Source organism: Dendropsophus ebraccatus, chromosome 12 (assembly GCF_027789765.1).
Source record: "Dendropsophus ebraccatus isolate aDenEbr1 chromosome 12, aDenEbr1.pat, whole genome shotgun sequence".
Classification (NCBI taxonomy): Eukaryota; Metazoa; Chordata; class Amphibia; order Anura; family Hylidae; genus Dendropsophus; species Dendropsophus ebraccatus.
In genome coordinates, this window is record NC_091465.1 from 69,606,340 (window position 1) to 69,619,369 (window position 13,030).

The 13,030-nt window shown below is 44.7% G+C and overlaps 1 long non-coding RNA gene across 1 annotated transcript in view; it reads right to left on the reverse strand.

Annotated features, from left to right (window-relative positions):
- The window catches only part of LOC138770053 (uncharacterized), a 16,519-nt gene continuing 3,489 nt past the window's right edge, over window positions 1–13,030 (reverse strand). Inside the window, exon 3 of the long non-coding RNA XR_011359385.1 lies at window positions 1–225. This is a non-coding gene — a long non-coding RNA (uncharacterized lncRNA). The remainder of the gene's footprint in view (window positions 226–13,030) is intronic.

Sequence of the window (13,030 nt, forward strand, 5' to 3'; positions counted from 1 at the left end):
TCATCTAGTGACAGCAGAGCGGAGGTCTAACCTTGTTCCAACAGGCCCGAAGATCTTTTTAATGTATATTTACTAAACAGCCTCGGAGCGTGTGTGCGGAGAGAATCAAAGCCACAAACTTTTGGTAACCCTGGATATAATCCCTTCTGCTGGCAGCAATGACGCAGCTTCTTTCTAGGTCTGTTGACTTGTTTTCTTCGCTGAACTTTGCTCTTGTAAGTCGTTCTAGGAGTAAATGTCTTTATGTTACAGTCATGTATAGGAAGGGACACAAACAATAGTTATAAAAGTTGCAGTTATATTTTGGCATCTAGTCATATATTCACATGTTGCAGATCTTGTTGGCATACTGGAAATGCCCAGGTGAGTTAAAGGGGTTCTCTGGATTAGACAATGCACAGCTGCTTCTTGCAAAAACAGGTTGTGTGTGGTATTACAATGCAGTTCTATTCACATCAATAGAACTGAGCTGCAAAACCCACACAAGAGAGTTGCTGTTTCTGGAAAAAGCCTGAACATCCACTTTAAGAGAGCCATTGGTAATGTACTCTCTCAGTGACTGTAAAGACATCCTGCCCTCCAGTCCTGATGGTACGGAGTTCTAGTTTGGCAACTGCTGGAGAGCCATAGCTTTGACATTTGTACTGTATAAGGTCTTAATTCTGGCTTTTATTACACTGGGTACAGCCATCTTGCTATACAGAATTAGCACTACATAGGCTTCAATTGATACAAGCTAATCTTATAGGAGATCCATGGACTTGTACAAGTGCTGGCACCCAATGTCTATCAAGATAATGTGGAAATGTTCCTATTGTCAGTCCTGTCTAGTTCATTATACATTTCTCAACACTAAAATGGCAACACCAAGAAGGATGAGTTGTAATGTTATGCAAATCAAGGAAGTAGCTGTCGTTGCTAAGATCAAATTCAGGCCAAGGCTGCCTGGAAACCATGGATACACCCATAGGCTGGGTTCACACTACGTATATTTCAGTCAGTAATATAACCAGGAGTGGATTAAAAACACAGAAAGTCTCTGTCCACACAATGTTGAAACTGAGTGGATGGCCGCCATATAACAGTAAATAACTGCCATTATTTCAATATAACAGCCGTTGTTTTAAAATAACAGCACATATTTGCCATTAAATGACGGCCATCGACTCAATTACAACATTATGTGAAAAAAGCCTTTCTGTGTTTTCAATCCACTCCTGGTTTTGGTTGCTATATAGCCTCAAACATACAGCCTCAAATATACGTAGTGTAAACATAGCCATAGGCTGTATCTATGTTTTCCAGGACTCCCTAGATCTGCATCCAACTTCTTCAGCCACCGGTAAACAAATGCCGAGAGTTTGGGTTGAAACAAGCCTGAGCATGCTCAAGGTTTGCTCATCTCTAGTCAGCACTGTTCTACATGGCGTGCCCCCAAAGGTTCGGAGATCAATGATGAACCGGAATGACAGCGAGAGCCAGATCAGAAAAATGGTGTGTGCCATTCTGTACTGCAAATATGCCTGGACATCACATACTGAGCCTAAAGATCTCCAAACACTTTACACTTATGTCGGCCAAAACCCACCGCAAGCCTGAACCTCCAATGATGATGGTGATGGTGGAGATAGGGGTCGCATGCGATGAGAGAAGCTGCCTCCAGAGCAGTCTGGCAGCAGCTTACCCCTCCCCATAGAGAACACAGGAACATTCAGTCGTGCCAAACATTGTTGTTTGTGTGAAAAATTGAGAAATAACTTTGGCCAACAGTTATTCAATGTGCATTGTCTACACAAAGCATCAGGAGGAGCTTGCACAACATTGGGCTACGGGTGATCCAGTAACTGTACTACTCTCAAAGGCCATTAAGGTGCAGACTAACACAGGAATGGAGGCTGAGATGGAGGTCTATACTTTGTGATGAGTCCCACTTTTGTCTCAGATGCAATAATACTGATCACATGGGCAACGCAATGAAGAGGCCTTCACAAGTGAACGTCACTTTGGTCCTACTCCAAGGATTATTACGTGGAGTGGCATAATGTCCAGTAGCCGGACCCCTCTAGTCTTTATTGCAGGTATACTAACAGCTCAGCATTACCATAATTTGGTCAGAGAACCAGTGGTTCTGCCATTTTTCCAGAAGCCTTTCTTTGGACAGAACACCAAGCCACATGCCTGTGCCACAGTGAGCAGCCTGTGTGGCCTACACATGCTAGCATGGCCGGCAGCATCTCTGGACTTGTCTTCCATAGAGCCCATCTGGGACGTCACTGGTCATCTATTACAGAACCATTAAAGGGGTTATCCAGCGCTACAAAAACATGGCCACTTTTCCCCCTACTGTTGTCTCCAGTTCAGCTGCGGTTTGCAATTAAGCTCCATTTACTTCAATGGAACTGAGTTTTAAAACTCCACCCAAACCAGAGACAACAGTAGGGGGAAAGTGTCCATGTTTTTGTAGTGCTGGATAACCCCTTTAATAGCATCCCGAGGAGCGTGTGTGTGTGTGTAGATTTCTCTGTGCGGCGTTCATACTTGATGCTAAGCAAATCGTGATGATCCTATTCTTTTATATCCATGCTTTTTATAATTTACATATCATTAACATGTCTATGGATCCTGTAATTTTCATCACTCCACGACTTTTCCGTCTTGGTGTTGCTATTCGAATGCTGAGGAGCGTGGCTTATTATAAAGCTGGCACATCTATAGAGGTGGCAGCCGCACCCAGCCCTTGTGCTTGACCTGGGCACACTGGTACTATATAGTGTATGTCCAAGATCTTCAGGCTACACCTACCATTTTAATGTATTGCCAAGATACAGCACTAAAATAGACCCGTACTATTAGACTGTGGGGGTCTTATCGGCCATATCCCGACCAATTTATATCACATGACCCATCTTACTGGTTGTGAGGTCATCACACATTGTGGTGGAAAAGCCCTTTAAGTCAGCCATATCAGCGTGTGAACTATTATTCTAAAGAATATAGGAAATCAATAGTGCTGGAGCCAGGAGGTCTGTCTGACCAGCTTCACATCATCACTTGTCTGTACAATCCTCCCAGTCATAGTGCCTATAAAAGCATTTCTTACAGGTACCATTTATGGCTCTCATTGCCCTTACTGGAATTATGACTCAAATAAGACTAGGTGTCACCTACCATGCCCAGCGCACTGAAGCTATATAAATAGTACTTTACTTTACTATGTTGTTACAAGGGAGACAGACAATCAATTGACTATTGTATTCTAAGACTCACAATGACATATATGCAGTTCTCAAGGGTTGTCCAACATGCAATGGCTGAGCGAGTCAGTAATGGCTCTGCCACAACTACAATACTTATAACTTAAAGGGATACTCCAAGCAAAACTGATCCCCTGTTTTGTGCCAAGAGTAGAGCTGGGGGGGGGGGGGGGCGGATGTCAGTATCAAGTACCAACCTTTCAGACCATGCATGAAAGGGTATTTCCATTTGATAAGGTAATGGTATATCACTAGGATATGCTTTCATACCGGTACAAGGTAGGTATTAGGTAGAAGACACAGCATTCAGACCCGCAAGTTCTCTTTGATACCAGATTACCATAATAAAAACACTTTAAAGGGGTTATCCAGCTCTACAAAAACAAGGCCACTTTTTCGCCTCTCTTGTCTCCAGATTGGGTGGGGTTTGGAACTCAGTTTGATTGAAGTAAATGGAGCTTAATTGCAAACCACAGCTGAACTGGAGACAAGAGAGGGGGGAAAAGTGGCCATGTTTTTGTAGCGCTGGATAACCCCTTTAATCACCGCTCTTAGCAGTAGATGTAGCGGCCTCCATTGGCACCCATCCCATGTGACCTATCCTCTACAGCATATTTGAAAAAGGGCAGGGGTGGATTAAATGTACCTTGGACCCTGCTGCCCACCCAACCTGGAAACCCCAACCACCCAGTGTCTCTTCGTCCCCCATATAGTATATGGCCCCCTCTGTGCATCTCACATATAGTAAATGGCCTTTTTTGTTAAGACCCTATATGGCCCCCTGTGCTGCTGTCCCCTATAGTAGATGGCCCGCTGTGCTGCTGCCCCCTATTGTAGATGGCACCCTGTGCTGCTGCCCCCTATAGTAGATGGATGGTCCTCTGTGTGTGCCTCCTAGTAGATGGCCCCCTAGTCCCATGGCACTGTTTGTAGCCCCCCTAAAATGGTGGTGGTCGGCCTCCAAAATGGCATGTTAGAACCCCCCCCTCCTCACTCCCCCATTGCCGCTCCTCCTCCAGTGCCTTTCTCGTCTTCTGACTTACAGCACAGGCAGCATGTGCTACAGTCAGCCCTGGCCGCCTTGACAGAGATTTAATTGCATATGCCTCTTTAAGGTACACACACAATTGAATAGTCTGCTCGCCCGTGAATCTGGGACAGGTGTCCAGGATTCCTGGGATGGCTCTGCATTGCAGCACATCCTCCGGTGGGCCCCTGAGTGATGTGCCGTTAAGTTTGATGTGGATGGCTTGGATGGTCATGGGCCCCCAATAAGCCTCGGCCCCAGGCGGCCTCCCAATCCGACCCTTGATGAGGGTGGAAGTCTTTTATGTTTCTCTATAAGAGGACCCTCATAGTGATGGATATAAGACAGTGACTTCCAGCCTCTGTAGATTGACATGGGCACCAACGGAGATTGAATGGTGTCAGAACATGGAAATAACGCTCAGCCAGGTGAGTATGTGCGCAACTTTATACACTGATCAGTGTATAGTGCTGACATATTCCACAGTGCTGTACAGAGGTTGTCCTCATTCCTATCAGTCCCTATACCTATGGGGAAACAATACAAAGTCTCAAGCCTTATATGCAAATCACATAATTTACTGATCTTTTACTGGCTGGGACCGCGCCATTAGGCCATGAAGAGGTCGACGTGAAAATGTCTCTGCTGCACCTAAAAAAAAAGTGCCGTCTAGTGCTTTCTCTATTGTTCTAGTGCTGAAACTCCGGACCTCACCTTGAAGTGGCATGTACACATATCCTCAGGCCTCGTCCACACAGCCTCTATGTCAGGCATGTCCAAACTTTTTTTGAAGAGTGCCAAATTTGATGAAGTGAACATGTGCGAGGGCCGACCATTTTACATGCTACATGCTATATGCTTTATAACACAGGCAGATAATAGCAAGCTGGATACCTGGGGGGCCATAAAAGTTCGGAACGCGGGCCGCAAATGGCCCTCCAGACGGACTTTGGACATGCCTGCTCTATGTAGTCAGACCTTCTATTGTGTGACACTCATGGTAAGAAAAAAATGTGGGTATATACCCTTAAGGAGTCTGTATATCAGTATTTTATACGGATCTAATACAGTCTTCTTTGTTCTGGAGCTGCAATGTACAGTATGTCTGCAAATTCACAACCACAGTTATTCAAATGCAAACAAAGGCGGAGAAATGGGAACATATTGGCGATGAACACAGACATATTGTGCTGTCACAGGCTTTGTGCTGCACAATGCTGGGTGTACATGATGCTGGAGATAACAATATACAGGTTACATAATAAGATGCTGAGGTTAGCAAACCACAATGAGCAGATTCTAGCAGCATCCACACACACTGGGCTCTGGGTATAGGGCTGGGTCAGTGACAACAAAACCTTCTGCTGCCCTCTAGTGGTGTGAGTGTAGTACAGCGCTACAAAATAAGACTATCACCGTAATACCATGGAGCCGCCTTAAAGGGGTTATCCAGTACTACAAAAACATGGCCACTTTCTTTCAGAGACAACACGACTCTTGTCTGCAATTCTCAAAGGAACAGAGCAGCTAAACCCCACCCAAACTGGAGACAAGATTGGTGCTGTCTCTGGAAGTAAGTGGCCATGTTTTTTTTTTAGCACTGGATAACCCCTTTAAAAAGACCCTGAGGCCAATTCTTACCTGTCTGTATAAGAAAATACTCACATTCTCCAGAACAGCTCAGCTCATCTTTTCTTTTCTTAGAACTCTGTTTCTTAGAACTATATAGCTTAAAGGAATGTCGTGTGATTTTAAAGCAATACTGTCATTTTACAACAATTCTGACACATCATAGAGACATGGTCAAATAAGAAGGTAACTGCTAAGTGTGTGATTGTGAATGCAGCAGAGGTGTGTGTATAATATGTGCTGCAGAGCTGTGTATATAATATGTGTGTGCTGCAGAGCTGTGTGAGTATAATGTATGTGCTGCAGAGCTGTGTGTGTATAATGTGTGTGCTGCAGAGCTGTGTGAGTATAATGTATGTGCTGCAGAGCTGTGTGTGTATAATGTGTGTGCTGCAGAGCTGTGTGTGTATAATGTATGTGCTGCAGAGCTGTGTGTGTATAATGTGTGTGCTGCAGAGCTGTGTGTGTATAATGTGTGTGCTGCAGAGCTGTGTGTTATAATGTGTGTGCTGCAGAGCTGTGTATGTATAATGTGTGTGCTGCAGAGCTGTGTATGTATAATGTGTGTGCTGCAGAGCTGTGTGTGTATAATGTATGTGCTGCAGAGCTGTGTGTGTATAATGTGTGTGCTGCAGAGCTGTGTGTTATAATGTGTGTGCTGCAGAGCTGTGTATGTATACTGTGTGCTGCAGAGCTGTGTATGTATAATGTGTGTGCTGCAGAGCTGTGTGTGTATAATGTATGTGCTGCAGAGCTGTGTGTGTATAATGTGTGTGCTGCAGAGTTGTGTGTGTATAATGTGTGTGCTGCAGAGCTGTGTGTTATAATGTGTGTGCTGCAGAGCTGTGTGTTATAATGTGTGTGCTGCAGAGCTGTGTATGTATAATGTGTGTGCTGCAGAGCTGTGTATGTATAATGTGTGTGCTGCAGAGCTGTGTGAGCATAATATGTGTGCTGCAGAGCTGTGTGTATAATATGTGTGTGCTGCAGAGCTGTGTGTGTATAATGTGTGTGCTGCAGAGCTGTGTGTGTATAATGTATGTGCTGCAGAGCTGTGTGTATAATGTGTGTGCTGCAGAGCTGTGTGTGTATAATGTGTGTGCTGCAGAGCTGTGTATGTATAATGTGTGTGCTGCAGAGCTGTGTGTATAATATGTGTGTGCTGCAGAGCTGTGTGTATAATATGTATGTGTTGCAGAGCTGTGTTTATATTGTGTGTGCTGCAGAGCTATGTATAATGTGTGCTGCAAAGCTGTGTTTGTATAATGTATGTGCTGCAGAGCTGTGTGTGTATAATGTGTGTGCTGCAGAGCTGCTTATATTGTATGTGCTGCAGAGCTGTATGTGTGTATAATGTGTGTGCTGCAGAGCTGTGTTTATATTGTGTGTGCTGCAGAGCTGTGTGTGTATAATGCATGTGCTGCAGAGCTGTGTGTATAATATCATAGTTGCCAACATTTGAAATTTTGTTCCAGGGACATGTCAGCTTTGACAGAGAGGGTTTTGGCTTCTTGTGGGTGTGGGGGTGTGGCCTAGATGCCCCTTGTATATGTCCTCCTTATAGATGTCCCCCTTATAGATTTCCTTCTCTTATACATATGCCCCTTACAGGAGGAATCCCCAGCAGAGCGCCCACCAGTGACCTCTCAGTGTACGCCAGGGCTGGTAATTCCGGCGGCGCACACTGAGAGGTCACTGGTGCGCACTCTGCTGGGAAATCCCCGGGGCATCCCCAGAGAGCGTGTATCAGCTGAGGGCCAGGCCGACACTGCCCCCAGCCCCACAGGCGTACTGAAATCCAAGTACGCCTATGGGGAGGGAGGCAGTGTGGTGTGGAGCGGAACACATGGGGGCCGTCCTGGAACGGCGGGACATTACCCCCAAATTGGGACTGTCCCGCCGGATCCGGGACGGTTGGGAGCTCTGGTATCAGACTCCAGTATATTATAGACCCCAGTATCAGGTCTCCAGCAAATTACAGCCCCCAGTATCAGGCCCCCAGTATGTAACAGACCCCAGTATCAGACTCCAGTATATTATAGACTCCAGTATATTACAGACCCCAGTATCAGGTCCCCAGCATATTACAGACCCCAGTATCAGCCCCCCAGTATATAACAGACCCCAGTATCAGACTCCAGTATATTATAGACTCCAGTATCAGGTCCCCAGTATATTATAGACCCCACTATCATTCTTCATTATATTATAGTATCAGGTCCCTCGCATATTTTAGACCCCAGTATCAGACTCCAGTATATTATAGACCCCAGTATCAGACTCCAGTATATTATAGACCCCAGTATCAGGTTCCCAGCATATTACAGACCCCAGTATCAGGGCCCCAGCATATACCAGACTCCAGTGTATTATAGAACCCAGTATCAGGTCCCCAGTATATTATAGACTCCAGTATGAAGTCCCCAGCATATTATAGACCCCAGTATAAGAATCCAGTACATTACAGACCTCAGTATCAGACTCCAGTATATTATAAACCCCAGTATCAGACTCCAGTATATTATAGACCCCAGTATCAGGTTCCCAGCATACTACAGACCCCAGTATCAGGGCCCCAGCATATAACAGACTCCAGTGTATTATAGAACCCAGTATCAGGTCCCCAGTATATTATAGACTCCAGTATCAAGTCCCCAGCATATTATAGACCCCAGTATCAGACTCCAGTACATTACAGACCCCAGTATCAGACTCCAGTATATTATAGACTGCAGTATCAGGTCCCAAGCATATTACAGACCCCAGTATCAGGTCCCTAGAATATTATAGACCCCAGTATCAGACTCCAGTATATTATAGACCCCAGTAACAGGTCCCTAGCATATTACAGACCCCAGTATCAGGACCCCAGCATATTATAGACCCCAGTATCAGACTCCAGTATATTATAAACCCCAGTATCAGGCATATAACAGGCTCCAGTGTATTATAGAACCCAGTATTAGGTCCCCAGTATATTATAGACTCCAGTATCAAGTCCCCAGCATATTATAGACCCCAGTATCAGACTCCAGTACATTACAGACCTCAGTATCAGACTCCAGTATATTATAAACCCCAGTATCAGACTCCAGTACATTACAGACCTCAGTATCAGACTCCAGTATATTATAGACTGCAGTATCAGGTCCCAAGCATATTACAGACCCCAGTATCAGGTCCCTAGAATATTATAGACCCCAGTATCAGACTCCAGTATATTACAGACCCCAGTATCAGGTCCCCAGCATATTACAGACCCCAGTATCAGCCCCCCAGTATATACCAGACTCCAGTGTATTATAGAACCCAGTATCAGGCCCCCAGTATATTATAGACTCCAGTATGAAGTCCCCAGCATATTATAGACCCCAGTATAAGAATCCAGTACATTACAGACCTCAGTATCAGACTCCAGTATATTATAAACCCCAGTATCAGACTCCAGTATATTATAGACCCCAGTATCAGGTTCCCAGCATACTACAGACCCCAGTATCAGGGCCCCAGCATATAACAGACTCCAGTGTATTATAGAACCCAGTATCAGGTCCCCAGTATATTATAGACTCCAGTATCAAGTCCCCAGCATATTATAGACCCCAGTATCAGACTCCAGTACATTACAGACCCCAGTATCAGACTCCAGTATATTATAGACTGCAGTATCAGGTCCCAAGCATATTACAGACCCCAGTATCAGGTCCCTAGAATATTATAGACCCCAGTATCAGACTCCAGTATATTATAGACCCCAGTAACAGGTCCCTAGCATATTACAGACCCCAGTATCAGGACCCCAGCATATTATAGACCCCAGTATCAGACTCCAGTATATTATAAACCCCAGTATCAGGCATATAACAGGCTCCAGTGTATTATAGAACCCAGTATTAGGTCCCCAGTATATTATAGACTCCAGTATCAAGTCCCCAGCATATTATAGACCCCAGTATCAGACTCCAGTACATTACAGACCTCAGTATCAGACTCCAGTATATTATAAACCCCAGTATCAGACTCCAGTACATTACAGACCTCAGTATCAGACTCCAGTATATTATAGACTGCAGTATCAGGTCCCAAGCATATTACAGACCCCAGTATCAGGTCCCTAGAATATTATAGACCCCAGTATCAGACTCCAGTATATTACAGACCCCAGTATCAGGTCCCCAGCATATTACAGACCCCAGTATCAGCCCCCCAGTATATAACAGACCCCAGTATCAGACTCCAGTATATTATAGACTCCAGTATCAGGTCCCCAGTATATTATAGACCCCACTATCATTCTTCATTATATTATAGTATCAGGTCCCTCGCATATTTTAGACCCCAGTATCAGACTCCAGTATATTATAGACCCCAGTATCAGACTCCAGTATATTATAGACCCCAGTATCAGGTTCACAGCATATTACAGACCCCAGTATCAGGGCCCCAGCATATACCAGACTCCAGTGTATTATAGAACCCAGTATCAGGTCCCCAGTATATTATAGACTCCAGTATGAAGTCCCCAGCATATTATAGACCCCAGTATAAGAATCCAGTACATTACAGACCTCAGTATCAGACTCCAGTATATTATAAACCCCAGTATCAGACTCCAGTATATTATAGACCCCAGTATCAGGTTCCCAGCATATTACAGACCCCAGTATCAGGACCCCAGCATATAACAGACTCCAGTGTATTATAGAACCCAGTATCAGGTCCCCAGTATATTATAGACTCCAGTATCAAGTCCCCAGCATATTATAGACCCCAGTATCAGACTCCAGTACATTACAGACCCCAGTATCAGACTCCAGTATATTATAGACTGCAGTATCAGGTCCCAAGCATATTACAGACCCCAGTATCAGGTCCCTAGAATATTATAGACCCCAGTATCAGACTCCAGTATATTATAGACCCCAGTAACAGGTCCCTAGCATATTACAGACCCCAGTATCAGGACCCCAGCATATTATAGACCCCAGTATCAGACTCCAGTATATTATAAACCCCAGTATCAGGCATATAACAGGCTCCAGTGTATTATAGAACCCAGTATTAGGTCCCCAGTATATTATAGACTCCAGTATCAAGTCCCCAGCATATTATAGACCCCAGTATCAGACTCCAGTACATTACAGACCTCAGTATCAGACTCCAGTATATTATAAACCCCAGTATCAGACTCCAGTACATTACAGACCTCAGTATCAGACTCCAGTTTATTATAGACTGCAGTATCAGGTCCCAAGCATATTACAGACCCCAGTATCAGGTCCCTAGCATATTATAGACCCCAGTATCAGACTCCAGTATATTATAGACCCCAGTATCAGGCATATAACAGACTCCAGTGTATTATAGAACCCAGTATCAGGTCCCCAGTATATTATAGACTCCAGTATGAAGTCCCCAGCATATTATAGACCCCAGTATAAGAATCCAGTACATTACAGACCTCAGTATCAGACTCCAGTATATTATAAACCCCAGTATCAGACTCCAGTATATTATAGACTGCAGTATCAGGTCCCCAGCATATTACAGACCCCAGTATCAGGTCCCTAGCATATTATAGACCCCAGTATCAGACTCCAGTATATTATAGACCCCAGTTACAGGCCTCCAGTGTGTTATAGTCCCCAGTATCAGGTCCCTAGCATATTATACACCCCAGTATAAGGTTCCCAGCATATTAAACACCCCAGTATATGGTTCCCAGCATATAACAATCACCAAAATCAGGCCCATCAGCATATTACAAACCCCAGTATAAGGCCCACAGTATATTACAGACCATCAAATAGTACTTAGGCCCCCTGTATGCCTTCACATAGTAGTAAGTCCCACCATCTGTATCCTCATATAGTAGGTAAGCTCCATCTGTGCATCCATATAGAAAATAGAAATCATCTGTGCCCCCCGATATAGTAGTTATGTCCCTCTGCCCCCCTCCCCCAATAGGTAGCCTTCTCTGGTATGTGGTCATGACCTGTAGGTAACCCCCAGTAACTAGTTTCCCCATGTAGGCATGCCCTTAGGGAAATCCCCCCACAACATATTTAGACCCCATACCTTCTCTTACTAGGCATGTCATTAGGCACCCCCCATTGTTGATGTCCCCTCCATTTCCTGCCAGTAACTGCACCTGAAGTGACTGAGAGGAGCTGCAATACCAGGTACAGCCACTACGCATTGTATGGCACTGAGGAGACATACATGAGGAGATACTACAGGTCCCCGAGGTACCACAGCAATGTTGAGGAGCTGTAATGTAAGTGCTGTGCTGGGCTTTGTGCTACCTCAATGCTGTAGTGTGCATTTCTACACATCACATGCAGGGTTTTGTGCCATCTGAGTGTTGCAGTATGCATTTACTGCCAGGCTTTGCTTGCCCTTGTAGTTCTCCAGTCTTGTAGTGTTTACTCTTCACTTTTGGGCTAGGATGGAACTCATGGTACTTGGGCTGTTTGGGCTGTTTGGCATCTACAATGTACAGTAATCTCCTCCCTATATACATTAGTCATTCTTTTGAGTTTATCTGACTATAACATCATATTATCACCAATAAAATTAGCCCATGGTGGATGGTGGCTTAGACCCCTCTCTTTTGGACTCCTGCACCCCCTCTACTGCCCTGGTCTCAGAGTCAACAGCAGGTAATGGGCCTTCATACTGGGTGAACTGTACTACCATAAGTAAAGATTACATGTTATATTCCTCCCATCACTTTAATAACAATGGACGTGGTGGTAGCCAGGGCCGACCATAAGGTAGATGGCACCTTGTGCAGGATTAGCTTTGGTGCCCCCCAGACACCTGTGTATCCCCTTTATAGTAATAGGCCCCACTGTGTAGCTTCCATATAGCAGATCGCCTTCTCTGTGCATCCCCTTTATAGTATTAGGCCCATATGCGCATTATCTCATGTAGTAGGTGGCCCCCATTGTGAATTCTCCATTTATTAGGAGGCTTCCTCTGTGAAGTCTATATATATAAGGTGCCCCCCATAGCCACATTACCTATTACCATTATATAAGAAACAAATATTATCACCTCACCCTGACCACATAGTGACTTATTCCCTAATAGAATTACCAAATAACATCCATTATAC